We start from the raw sequence: 14,624 nt of genomic DNA, 5'->3' as shown, positions 1-14,624 counted from the left end.
GACCGCCACCTCTGAGCCCAGCATCCCACACGGGTGCCGGTTCACATCCAGTCCGCCTCCCTGCTGGTGCCTGGCAAGAGCGGCAGAAAATGGCCCACGTGTTTGAACTTCAGGCAGCAGGGCTCCTGGCTGCTTCCGTCTGGCCCAGGGCTGGCTGTTGCAGCCACCTAGCGAGAGAACCTGTGACTGGAAGATCTATAACTCTTCCAAAATAAATCTTCAAAACAGAAAACAAACTTCACTATAAATAGACGTTCTTGCCCCATTCCAGTCTGGGTTCTGCAGCTTTTCAGTTGGTGATTGTTGGGAATCACAATACCAGCTCCCCTGGGTACCTGTCCTCTGCGGTGCTGGCGTGTGCTCACCGCTCTGACCCCCCAGCCCCACTCAAAAACACCCCACGAGTAGGAAAGCCAACTTTGCTAGAGCGTCTCCTCCCACCTGGTGTGCCAACTAAGGGGACTGCTGCGGCTCCTTTCTTCCTGTGGGCTAGGGTCACCGTTCTCCTGGACACCCGCTGCTACCTCCCAATAAGTGACCGCTATCCAATAATACAAAGTGATAATATTGTAATGAAGAAGTACAAGGAGACTTCCAAGAGCTTGTACACAAATACATGGAACTGCAGGTTTTTTTCCTATAAAGCAGAGCTTCGGTCTGTCTGCTGCTTCACTTTTCCATGTACAACAGCACCCCCAGCTGACACCAAAGCCAGAAACGAGATCAGCCTGGATCTCTCGCTTGGGTGGCAAGTGACCCATCATTGCTGCCTCCTGGGGTACACACACGCTGGCGGGATGCTGGAATCAGGCCGGAGCAGGCTGTACTCCGCATTGGATGACAGTGCAGACCCTGAGCCCGGGACTGTTAACCCATGGCATGCCTACTAGGCAAGCACCTGCCTCCAGCTCATTTAATGCCATTTTCCAGGAACGCCTGATGTACTCCACAAAGTGGGTCCTTTTTGATGAACTTGACTACATTCCCATTTGCACTCTGGGACTACACTTTATTCCCAGCATCTCCTCTTGGTAGGTCAGCCCCTTCTGCACCCGCTGTTTCCTAGCCCAGCCTTTGTCCATAGTTGATGCCCTGAACAGCACCAGCACCCGCCGGCCCTGCCTTCAGCTTGATCGCCATTAGCTCGACACCTGCTTCCTTCAGTTTCTCTCTGACTCACCTCAGTGTATAAACTTGTTGGTTTCCGGTCCAGCTTCCTGAGAAAGCATCAGGGAGGCAGCTCAAGCCTTGTGCTTGGGCTCCTGCAGCCACAAGAGCCCTAGATCAAGTTTGGAGCTTCTGGCTTGAGCCTGGCCCAGCCCTGGCTGGTGGGGCGTTTGAAGAGCAAGTCAGTAAACGAAAGCTCTTTCTCTCTCTGTCTCCTGTATTATACCACCTTTTAAACAGATAAAAATAAGGAAACATTAAAAAGGAGAAAGGAGGGGCCAGCGGGGTGGTGCAGCAAGCTAGGCCTCTGTGGCACTGGCATCCCACACAGGTGCTGGTTCATGTCCCAGCTGCTCCACTTACCCGCCTCCATGCTTATGGCCTGGGAAAGCGGTGGAGGATGGCCAAAGTTTTTGGACTCACGTGGGAGACCCAGCAGAAATTGTAGGCTTCTGGCATTGGACTGGCCCAATTCTGGCCATTGGGACCATTTGGTGAGTGAACTAACCAATGCAAGACTTCTCTCCAGTTCTTTCAAGTAAAATAAATGTATCTTTATAAAAAATAAAAAGACAAAAGAGGACCAGTGTTGTGGCAAAAAAGATTAAGCCGCCACCTGCAGCCCTGGCATCCAGTGTGGGTGCCAGTTTGAGTCCTAGTTGTTCCACTTCTAGTCTAGTTCTTGCCTAGCTAGGAAAGCAGCAGAATATGTGCCAAGTCCTTGGATCCCTGCTCCCATGTGAGAGACCCAGATGAAGCTCCTGGCTTTGGCCTGGCCCAGCCCTGTCTGTGCAGCCATTTGGGAGGTAAAACAACAGGTGCTAGATTCTCTAACTCTGCCTTTCAAATAATTTTTATTTGCAAAATTTTAAGTAGTGTTTACATAGTTGAGAGGGATGCTTGTCCATGTAGGTCTCCAGTTAGGGTGCAGAAGGTTGAGATGTGGAGGAAGGTGGGTAGGACAGATGTTTCATTTTTTTGTTTTATCTCCTGTGTCCACCAAGGGGAAAGGGGAGGGGGCCACTCCTTGCTGTCAAACTGCATTGACACTGAAAAATAGGAGACGATCCTTTGATGACGCTTTAGAGACCCGATGTGGGGAAGAATGTTTCAAGGGTTTTACTTGGAAAAGCTTTCAGGGTCTGTTGGCTGACCAGGTCCATCCTCAGGCCCAGGAAGATGTTGCAAAGCTTGGCCAGGAGCGTGTCCAACCTGTTCCACTTTGCATCCCCTGTCAAGGCATTCAGCATCCTCTGCTGGCCTAGATGAGCTGCCCGTCATGTCCCTGTGTATATCCAGGCGTGCTGTACACTGCACAGGCATCCGCAGCTGAGGAGGCCCAGGCATGATACTCGCATTCTAAGGATGTACCACATATATTTTTATTTCCCTGTGTATGGGGTTGGGATCCAGCCATCTAGTTGGGGAGTCTGGACTCTATGTTTGGTGTATGCTTGCATTGGGGGAATCTCAACTGAACTTGAACTGTGGTTATGCAACAAGGTGGAGGAATCCACCATGGTGGGAGGGTTTGGGGAAGGTTGGGGAGAATCCAAGTACCTATGAAACTGTGTCACATAATACAATGTAATTAATGAATAAAAAAATAAATAAAAAGATTTATTTATTTTTATTGGAAAGGCAGATACATAGAGGACAAGAGACAGAGAGGAAGATCCTCCGTCTGATGGTTCACTCCCCAAGTGACCACAATGCCGGAGCTGAGCCAATCCGAAGCCAGGCTTCCGGCACTCCCATGTGGGTGCAGGGTCCCAAGGCTTTGGGCCGTCCTTGACTGCTTTCCCAGGCCACAAGCAGGGAGCTGGATGGGAAACGGGGCTGCCGGGATTAGAACCAGCAACCACATGGGTTCCCGGCGTGTGCAAGACGAGGACCTTAATTAACCACTACGCTATTGCACCAGGCCCTAGTTGGGGAGTCTCCTAAGAAACCTCGCCCTGAGTGACCTCAGACTTGACTTTTTTTAAAGATTTATTTATTGTTTTTATTACCAAGTCAGATATACAGAGAGGAGGAGAAAAAGAGGGGAAGATCTTCCATCTGCTAATTCACTCCCCAAGTGACTGCAATGGCCAGTGCTGTGCTGATCCAAAGCCAGGAGCCAGGAACTTCCTCCAGGTCTCCCACGCGGGTGCAGGGTCCCAAGGCTTTGGGCCATCCTCGACTGCTTTCCCAGGCCACAGGCAGGGAGCTGGTTAGGAAGTGGAGCTGCTGGGATTAGAACCGGCGCCCATATGAGATCTTGGGGTGTTTGAGGTGAGGACTTTAGCCGCTAGGCCATGGCGCCGGGCCCCAGAGCTTACTCCTTCATGTGCCAGCCAGTGCAGGGTAAGGTTTGGTCTGTCACATGTGCCAGCCAATGGTTCAACTGATGGGTTCACCTGCTTGGTCAGTTCTGCCCCCAACCCCTCCTCTCACCAGCTAGTGCCATGGCCTAATTGGGATGATCACAAATAACCCCCACCAGGCCTGCTCCCAGCCCTAGATTTTGCATGTGCCAGCCTGTGTGTGTTCCCCCGCCAGCCCTTCCCACATTCCATCCAGCTCTTAAATACACCCATGGGTGCTGCAGCTCAGCCCAGCCCAACCTGCCCACAGATGCCAAGGGGTGCTGGTGCATTGACCAGCCTATTCCCTCTTCAGCCCTGACTCATGATCACCAGTGGAAGCAGCAGCTTAGCAAGGCAGTCCCCAAAGATCTCCTACCCCGTCTGCTCCCAGTTCTGAGTCCTGCATGTGCCAGCAGGTGCTGCAACCTGCTTTAGTCCCCCTGCTTCCAGTCCTAGCTCTGCTGGCAGGTGAAACAGCCTAGCCCTACTCAATCCACTCCTAGCCCTCATGAGAACTGGAAGGTGTTGTGGTCCAACCTGGCCCGGCCTGCACTTTGTCCTGGCTCTTGCTCATGCCAGTGTGTACTGTGGACTGACCCAGCCAAGCCTACCCTCAGTCCCAACTTACACGCATGCCGACAGGTGCTACATCCCAGTAACACCCTGGCTTCATCCTCCCCCAGCTCTGGCTCTTCCACTTACCAGTGGAGCTGCAGCCCAGCAAGGGCATCCCCGTAGTTACCCTGCCAGGTCAGTTCCCAACCCTGGATCTTGCATATGCTGGCACGTGCTTCAACCCAGCCTAGCACGGTAGGCTTCTGCTGGTAGGTATTGCAGTCTAGCTCAGCTGGGGGCAGCTTGTACCCTGACCTGGCTCTCACGTGCGTCTACAGGTGCTGTGGCCTGGTCCAATCTGCCCTTCTCCCCAGATCCAGCCCACACAAATGCTGACAAATGCTGCAGCCACACCTGGCTTGATCTCCCCCCTTCCCCAGCTCTTATGCTCCTCAGTGAGAGCTGCGGCCTAGCAGAGGAGTTCCCCAAGTTCCCCTACCAGGCCCACTCCCAGCCTGGCAGGTGCCATGACCCTGCCTGGCATGTTCTCCCTTCAGTTCTGGCCTTTGTGTCTGCTAACGGGTGTTGCAGCCTGGCTCACCCTGGCCCCCTCCCACCCCTGGCTCTCCTAAGTGTCTGATGAGTTTGGTGGTCCAACCTGGCTCAGCCCATTACCACTCACAGCTCTGCTCAAACTGGTGGGTGCTTCAGTCCCATAGAGGCAAATTCATAAGTCCTTTATAGAATCTGCCTAAGATCTGGTTCTCTAGTGTTCTGTGGGTACTACAGACAAGCCTGACATGGCCCACCCTGCTCGGACACTCATGGGTGGGCACTGCAGCCTATACCAGCCGGGCATGTCTTTCAGCTCCATCTTTTGTGAGCACTAGGGTATGGCAGGTAATATAATTTGTGCCAGCTCAGACCTCCCATGTGGGTGTGCCTTGGCCTGACCAAGACATGCCTTCCCGGTTTCCTGCTCTGTACCACTCCATCTCAGCTCCCTTGCCTATCTGTGAGTGCAGTGGCCTGGTCTGTGGAAAACACTAGAAGTCACTCCTCTCCTGTCAAACATGCCCTCAGCTGCTCCCACTTCAATAATGTCCCCAGACCCCCTTCCCTGGGAAATCTGTAGCCCACCAGCCTGAGGATAACACTTACCTAGATACATAGCAACCTGGGCAGTTGCCTACAGCTGGGACAAAGTGATAAATCATCATTTTTAAATAATCTATTTATTTAAGTTTGAAAGTTGGAGATGCACAGAGTGCAGGAGAGACACACAGAGATCAAAATCTTCCACCTGCTGGTTCACTCTCCATAAGGCCACATCAGCCACTTCCAGATGAGGCCAAAGCCAGGAGCCAGCAGCCTCCTGTAGGTCTCCCACATGATAAGTGCTCAAGCCTTGCTAGGCCACTATCTGGGGACTGGACTGAAAGTGGAGACAGGACAGAGACTAGCACCCGAATGAAATGCCAGGGGCATAGATGGCAGCTTCACCTGCTATGCCATGGTGCCAGCCCTATAAATCTTTTTTTAAAAAACAAACTTTTGGGGTTGGTGCAGTGGCTCAATAGGTTAATCTTCCACTTGTAAGCCCTGGGATCCCATATGGGTGCCAGTTCATGTCCCAGTTGCTCCACTTTGCATCCAGCTCCCTGCTTGTGGCCTGGGAAAGCAGTGGAGGACAGCCCAAAGCCTTGGGACCCTGCACGCATGTGGGACAACCTGGAAGAGGCTCCAGGCTTCGGATTGGCTTAGCTCCAGCTTTTATGGTCATCTGGGGAATGAACCAGCAGACAGAAGATCTCTCTGTGTCTCTCTCTCTGTAAATCTGCCTTTCTTGAGGTCCCCCATAAATACTTAAGATTATTTAAAGTGGGGTAGGTTCTGTGGCACAGCGAGTTAAGCTCTGTCTGGGAACCAGCATATTTCTGAGTGTCTGGAATAGGGCCCACCTCTGCATACGATCCAGATTCCTGCCAGATTCCTACTCCGGGAGACAGCAGAGAATGGCTCAAGTACCCGTGCCTCTGCCATCCATGTGGGAGACCCAGACGGAGTTCCAGGTTCTCGGCTCCTAGCTACTGAGGGTGTTCGGAAAGGCAACCAGCAGTCTCCGTCTCTCCGGTGCTCTGCCGGTCAAAATAACAAGGAAGAGCTCCCTGCTTGTGGCCTGGGAAAGCAGTCGAGGACGGCCCAAAGCTTTGGGACCCTGCACCCGCGTGGAAGACCCGGAAGTGGTTCCTGGTCCCGGCATCGGATTGGCGCGAACCAGCCCGTTGCGGCTCACTTGGGGAGTGAAACATCGGATGGAAGATCTTCCTCTCTGTCTCTCCTCCTCTCTGTATTTCCGGCTTTCCAATAAAAAAAAAATAAATAAATAACAAGGAAGAAGGAAAACCTCACATGACGGTGCCTCTTCTTCGGATGTGCGAAACCCTCCTTGCACTGCCCTAGCCCACTGCAGGTCTCATGGCTCATCTCCACTGTGCCAAGTCCACTGGCTTCCCAGCCTCCGCTCACCACTCCTCTGCCACGCTGAAGCTCTGCTTAGCCATCCAGAGTCCTCTCTCTCTCTCTCATTCACCTTCCTTCCTTCCTTCTTTCTTTAGATGTAGTTACAGAGAGACAGAGACCTTTCATCTGCTGCTTAACTACCCAAATGGCTAGGCTAAAGCCAAGAGCCTGCAACCATCTGGGTCTCCCATGTAGACAGCAGGTGCTCACGTGCTTGGGCCAGTCTGCTGCTGCTCTCCAAGAAGCCTTAGCAGGGAGCTGGAGCAGAAGTGGAGCAGCTGGGACTCAGGGTTGACACAGTGGTTTGTTGTTTTTTAATCTTATGTTTGATAGTGTGTACATAGTTGAGAACGATGCATGCCCATGCGGACCGCTGGTTAAGGTGGGAAGGGTGGAGGAATAGGGGAAAGAGGATGAGACAGTTGTTTTCAGTTTTCTTTTTCTTCTTTCTGTATCGGGGGGGGGGAGGAGAAAAGGGGACTAGACCACACCCAGCATCCTAACCACGTCTGGCACTGTCCTGCAGGGATGGACTTGGTGCACAGAGCCGATAATTGCACGCATGGACTCTGACTGACGGTCAAACGCTGAAGTTTATTAGTGGCATCAGACTTCATAGACCGAGGGTCATGTAGGATGAGGGAGCAGGTATTGAGCTTATCAAGGGAACTCATGAATTTTCTCTATACCCTGGTTTGGAACTCTTGTTTTGTATATCCCACCAAGTGTTCTCATCCACAGTCCACTCAGTTGTTCTCATACAAATATTATCTCATCAGTTGTAATCCTGCGCTCATGGACCTTCTAGGGTCACAGTGTCCTTCTACACACAGTACCTGGGTCCCCCCCATGTGGAGCATGTTCCAAGGGTATTGCCTAAGTGGTTTCAATAGTTCTGAAATGCTGTTGATTTTGTTGCTTCAAGGATAAGGAAATTCTTCCAAGGTCCATTGACTGACACAGTCCACCCTGAAGTCTCCACTCACCAGATACTTGCTGTCAACACTTGGCTGGGAGAGTTGTCCAATTTTTTCTGCCCTCCTTCCTCTGCCATGGTGCTCAGTGTCCTCTGCAGGCCTCAGTGAACTGTCGTGTCCCTCAGGGCTCAGTGGTTTAGCAAACTAATTCTCTGCCTGCATTGCTGGCATTCCATATGTGCACCAATTTGTGTGTAGGTTTTAGTCCTGGCGGCTCCACTTCCCATCCAGCTCCCTGCTTGTGGCCTGGGAAAGCAGTCGAGGACGGCCCGTGATCTTAGGGTCCTGCACTCACATGAGAGACCCAGAAGAAGCTCCTGGCTCCTGACTTTGGGAAAGAACAAAAAGTGGAAGGAGAAAGGGAAGGGGAGGAGGAGAAAGGAGAGGAAGAAGAGCAGCTGTGACTCAGACCAGCACTCGTATGGGATGCCGGCACTGCAGTCAGGGGTTTGACCCTCTGTACCACAATCCTGCCTGTTAGCGGTCACCGTCTTTTGTTCTCCCCAACTCTGACTTCTCTTCTGCAGTCCCTTCACCCACCTTAAACACTGATATTCCTCAAGGTTTTGTGCTTGGCTCAGTGCTTTTACTTCTGCTTGTCTTCTAGCTCATTCTAGAGACGCAAGGTTGTTAGTATTACAGGAAGTATTTAAAGCGCTCAGCCCGGGCCAGTTACTCTCATAAACCCTGTTTCTCTTTGTCACTTAAAGGATTGGTTTGGGGGCAGGTATCCCACGTGGGACCCCTGCATTCCACTGTGAGTGGTTCACATCCTGGCCTCTTTGGTTTTGATGCAGCTTCCTGCTGCACACCATGGGGGGCGGCAGATGAGGGCACAAGCGCTTGGGTCTCTGAGACCCATGTGGGGGACCTGGGTGAGTTCCTACTACGTCTCTTTTACTCTGTCCCATAAATGTCACCTATGAATCCGCACTGCTAACCCCCAGGTCTGTTTCTCCCAGGCTTGCCCTTGAGCCACTGCCTGGTACACTCACTTGACTGTCCTGCAATCCTCCGTGACTGCCAGCGTGCTTCTCCACTTTGCCTCACTGCTGGGACTGTCATCCACTCTAGTACTCAAACCAGAAATGGGAGTTTCAGTAGATTATTATTCCCACTACTTTGCTCCTACCGAATAATTGTCTCACTATTTTTGTCATTGAGTCATCTGTCTATGTAATTAGTTTTTGCCTATGTCTTTTCTTGCTTACATTTTTGACAGAAGCCTTTTCATGAACTTACTTCCCATCTTTTTGTTTCTTTCTTTATTTTTTTTTTTTAATTAGAGAAACAGACAAGAACCTCACTTGTGCTGTTCACTCGCCCAGTGCCTGCAGTAGCTGGGCCAGACTAGAGCCAGGAGCCAAGGGGTCAGCCCAGCTCCCACATGGGCAGCAGGAACCCGGCTCTGAGCCATCACTGCTGCCTTCCACCATGTTCATTAGCAGGAAGGTGTGGTCATGAGCAGAGCCAAGTACCTGGGTTGTCTGATACGGGACATGAGCACCTAACATTAGGCTAAGCACCTGCTCCCATGCCAGTCTTGATGCCACTGCATTTACGTATTACGCTGCTGTCACAGACATCTGTTAGCAAGTGCTTAGAGCTTGGCATCCCCCTGTTTAAGACCTCTGCCTTTCAGATAGACATTAAAACAAAAAAATTCCTTAGCATGCATGTGGTGCTTAAGACCCGATCCACCTTGTACACCTGCCTCCTCCTTTATATTCTAGTTAAACCACTCAGCCTCTATGGCTGGCGGTTTTGCTTCTGTCTCAATCCAACTTCCTGTCTATTCCATCTCTGACCCTTCAGCCTCCAGTGCTGGGCCAGGCGTTTATAGAAGACACACCTTTTTCCTCCTAAAAATCTGGTGCTTGGGCACAGGGTGTAAAGCTACCACCTGCAGTTTGAGCATCTCATACGGGCATGGGTTTGAGAGCTGGTTGCTCCACTTCTGATCCAGCTCCCTGCTAATGGCCTGCAAAGACAGCGGAGGACGACCCAAACGTTTGGGCCACTGCACGCATGTGGTACACCCAGGTTAAGCCCCTAGCTCCTGGCTTTGGCCTGGCTCAACCCCAGCCACGATGGCCATTTGGGGAGCAAACCAGTGGATGGAATACCTCTGTTTCTTCCTATCCATCTCTCTGTTTAACTCTGCTTTTCTGATCAATCAATCAATAAACCCTTTAAAAAGTCTTTGCCCAACTAGCTAAAACAGTTTTGAAAATGAACAAATATGTTGTGCTTATGAGATATCAAGACATAGTTAAAAGTTCTCACCTTAAGTGTAGGCAAATAGATTAATGTTTAGAAGAATGAATGCAGAAAGAAATCAATGTAAATCAATAGGAGAAATGGGGATATTTATTAGTAGGTCACATCACTAAATCACAGGGGGAAACGGGGCTGGAATAAATTCAGAACTGAATTCATTTAAGGAGATGTATGTAGGAACTGGTGTTGTGGTGTAGCAAGTTAAGCCTCAGCCTGTGATGCAGGGATCTCACAGGAGTGCTGGTTTGAGCCCTGACTGCTCCACCTCAAATCCAGCTCCCTGCTAATGCACCTTGGGAAGCAGTGGGAGATGGCCCAAGTCCTGGGTCCCTGTCACCCGTGAGGGAGACAGGATGGAATTCTAGGATCCTGGCTATAGTCTGGCTCAGCTCTGACCATTGTGATCCTTTGGGGAGTGGATCAGCTGATGGAGGACTTCTCTCTCTCTTGACCTTTGGGGGATAGCATGGTGGTTTCTCAAACCACTTAGAAGTACACATTTAGGTTCTCAAATTCACATAGAGGGCAGGTCGAGAGCTTAATATTTTTAAGTGTCCCCATCCCACAAGGCCAGGCATTCAAGTTTCCTTGCTTTCTATTTGTTATTATTATTATTATTATAAAACATTATACTTTGGAGGTGCGGAGAGCTGAATGGGATGCCTCCCTGGGAGAAGGGAGACTTGGCGGGCCTTCAGGTTTCCTCCAGCCTGGAGGTTTTTTTGGCCACCATGGGTATGTTCAGCCAGGCCGCGTGGTTCCCTGGGAGAGGGCCTGGGCCACCCGGTGGCTCACTCCAGGTTTGGGGTATGGATTTACAGGAGGAAAAGGTGATTGCACAGGTGGTGGTGATTAATGACCGTGGGGTCCGTGGTCAGGTGGGGAATTACTGCTGAGGAACCTCCATAGATAAGGCCGCTATACAGGTATGTAAGAGGCATTGAGACCAAATGGTTTCGAGGGGGGTGGGAGCTTGAGGGCTTTTAATGGTCAGGCTGAAACACAAGCAGACGTGGGAGACCTGAGCTGGAGTAGTTAGCATCGACCGTCACCAACACCACTCACTGGAACACACTAAAGCTAAGGCTGGGACCTACCGGTGAGAGTAGAATAGGGGACGGGTGATACTAGGGGGGGCCATGACGATAGCTAGCACGTGGGAGAATCAGGTCTGGTAGCAGAATCCGTCGAGGAGATATGGTCTCACCGCTGTGGAATTACAATCCCCGTTGGCATATCCAAAAGCTGTGGATAGGAACAGGACTAGCTGCAGAGCTAAGGGGACATCCCAGCTGGGTTGTGGTTTTTGCTGGTGAGGACAAGAGTTGGGTTGGGGGCAGCAGGCTGGGCTGGACGTGGCTATAGCTTCCACCAAAGTGGATGTGGACTGGGTCTGGGGATTAGCAGACCAGGCTAGACTTTAGCACCCACTGGTACTTGTGAGAGCCAGGGTGGGTGTACAACGGCTAGTCTTGACTCCCACTGAACCACGTGACAGCTGTGTCTGGGTGCAGACCAGGTATTGCTGGGCGGTAGCACCGAACAGTAAGAGCCAGAATGGGTGTGGGCCGGTTAAGCAAGGTCACTGTTCCTGCCGGGACAGGAGGTGGATTAAGTCAACCTGGGCCAACGACCCACTGGTGTGAGCGAGAACTGCCGCTGGCAGGAGACCTGATAGAGGATCCTGGGAAACTCCTTCACTGGGACGCAGCCCCTGCAGGTGAGCGCAAGAAGCAAGGCAAGGAGCAGCCCAGACCACGCCAGGTTACAGTATCCGCTGGCATATATGTGGGTCAGGTCTCGGGACATTCATAACATCCACTGACAGATCTAAGAACCAGGACAGGGTGTGGCAGGAGCCAGGTCAGGCCACAACACCAGCCAGTTCACATTAGGGCCGGGACAGGGATCAGGCTGGGCTGGGATAGGCTGCAGCACCCAGCAGCAGGAGCTGGAACTGGGGGCAGAGTAGACTGAGCCAGGCTGCACAGTACAATATTGGACACTGAGGTGAGGTGAGCCATGCCAGCCCGAGGTGAGTGGGTGTTGGATTCGTGAGCCCCAGGAGTCAGGGCTGTGCTGGGGATTGTGTCGCCTGGCCTGGGGTCTGGGGCCTGCCTGCAAGGTGAGAGCCAGGTTTCTGAGCCCCAGGGGTTGGGAATCTGGTGGGGCTTGGGTCGCCTGACCTGGATCTCCCGACCTACCTGCGAGGTGGGTGCTGGGTCCGTGAGCCCCAGTGGTGGAGGATCCAACAGGGCTTGGGTCACCTGGCTTGGTTCCTTGGGCCTACCTGTGAGGTGGGTGCTGGGTTTGTGAGCCCCGAGGTGGGGAATCCAGTGAGGCTTGGGACACCTGACCTGGGTCCTTGGGCTCACCTGCAAGAATATGCCCTCCTCAGTGAAAAAGGTGTAGTAGTGGACATAGACTCTGATACACAAGGAGAATATGGCAGCCCATTTGGTACCATAGCAGAAAAAGGAGAACGGAGCAAATTGGACAACTACCCCAGCCAAATGATGACAGAAAAATCTGGGTGAATGGAGGACATTGAGAGGGCTGTATCCTCCTTGGATTGGCAAAATTGACAGCATTTCAGAACTATCCAGGGCCTGATGCAGTAGCCTAGTGGATAAAGTCCTCGCCTTAAATGCCCTGGGATCCCATATGGGCACTGGTTTGTATCCCGACGGCTCCGCTTCCCATCCAGCTCCCTGCTTATGGCATGGGAAAGCAGTCAAGGTCGGCCCAAAGCCTTGGCACCCTGCACCCGCGTAGGAGACCCGGACTTGGCTCTGGGCTCCTGGCTATGGATCGGCTCAGCTCCGGTCATTGCAGCCACTTGGGGAGTGTATCAATGGATGGAAGATCTTTTTCTCTGTCTCTTCTCTGTATATCTGACTTTCCAATAAAAATAAAACAAATCTTGAAATTGTGAGCAGGAAAAAATTATATATATAAAAAAAGAACTATCCAAACCACTTGGGCAGAACCCTCAGAACATGCACACACTGGGACCCTGGTGGATATTGGGTGGTGTTTCCCCACCCCTGGGCATTGGGACATTTGGAAAGCCACGTGTGACTTCTCCCTATATCTCTCCCCTTCCTCCAGAAACAAGAAGAAATAGCAAATTTGTAAATTTGATTTCACCCATTTATCCCTAACCCTCGATCCTTCCCACCCCGATCAACCATGTAATTACCCTGAAAACAAATTATACTTTGAAAATTTTAACAAATTTATTTGAGAGGCAGAGGGAGAAATAGATTGAGAGAGAGTTCCTGTCTGCAAGTTCACTCTACAATGGCTTGTCTAAGGCCACTGTATGTGCAGGTAAGTGAGGAGGCTGAGACTGTTTGGAGGGGGGACAGGAGGACATTCAAGGGTCAGACTGAAGCAGCAGCCCACGTGGGAGACCTGAGCTGGGGTAGTTATCATTGACCACTGCCAAATACCACTCACTGGCTCGCACGAAAGCTAGAGCTGGGAATCTATCTCACAGGTCTGCCAGTGAGAGTTGGAACAGGGAACAGGTAATGTTTGGCTGGGCCATGACACTAACTAGCACATGAGAGAATCAGTTCTGGGGGCAGAATCTGTGAGGTGTATGTGAACCCACCCCTGTGGAACTGCAATATTTGGTGGTTTGCTCAATAGCTGGGGGTGGTGAAGGGCTGAGCTGGGCATAACCATGAACCCTATCACATGCATGGGTACTGGGGTTGGGAATGGGCTGGGCTGATCCAGGCTGCAGCACCTACAGGCACATTCAAGAATCGGGTGTGGTGTGGGACAAGCTCACAGAGACAGAAGGGATGGACTATGCCAGGTAATGTCCTAGTGTCCACTGGCGTGTGTGTGATCTGGGCCTGGTGGGGGAATGTGGGAAACCCCTGGTGGGCTGTAACTCCCACTGGTGAACATGTGACTCAGACATGGGTGTTAGTCAGGCCGGGCAGGGTAGCTCCACCTGTTGGTAAGTGCATGGTTTAATCCTTGAGGAGGGCAGACTGGGCAGGGCAAGGCCAACCTTAGCTCACTGGCAAGTGGAGGAGTCAGGCTGGAGTGCGAGTCATGCCAGGCTAGGCTATCACACCTACCAATTTACACAAATCAGGGATGGGTGCAAACTTGGCAGCACTAGCTTCAGCACCCACCAGCAAGAGTTGGGACTGGGGGCAGGTCAGGCCAGGCCAGGCTGCAGCATCTGATGACAAAGGCCAAGATGGGGGACGGGCTATGCCGAGCTGGATCAGAGCAACCACTAGCATGCATAGGAACTGTGGCTGGGAATAGGCCCGGTTGGAGAGCTTAGGGGATACCCCCCATTGGGTTGTAGTTCCCACTGGTGAGATCTAAAGCCAGAATGGGGGCAGCAGTCTGGGATGGACATGACTGCAGTATCCCTCATCATGGGTGTGGATTGGGTCTGGGGAGTACTGGACTGGGCTAGACTCTAGCATCCACTGGTGCTCGTGAGAGGGTGAGTGTAGAACGGGCTGGTATAGGTCTCGTCTCTCGCTGAGCCACATGAGACCTGTGTCTGGGAGGATACAGTACCTACTAACACAGGCAAGACTAGGTTGGGGGGTGGTCCAAGCCTGGTAGGGGAGCTGTGGGGAGTCCTCTGCTGGGCCACTGCTCCTGTTGGTGAACATGACTGGGACTGGGGCAGACCAGGCTGGGCTGGGCTACAGCATCTGTTGGCCTGCATGTGAATTGGGTTAAAGGGAGAGCCAGGCTGGGGTAACCGACTCTATCCATTGGTGCA

This window comes from Ochotona princeps, chromosome 15 (genome assembly GCF_030435755.1).
Source record: "Ochotona princeps isolate mOchPri1 chromosome 15, mOchPri1.hap1, whole genome shotgun sequence".
In the NCBI taxonomy this organism is placed as follows: Eukaryota; Metazoa; Chordata; class Mammalia; order Lagomorpha; family Ochotonidae; genus Ochotona; species Ochotona princeps.
Note: the sequence above shows the minus strand (reverse complement) of the source record.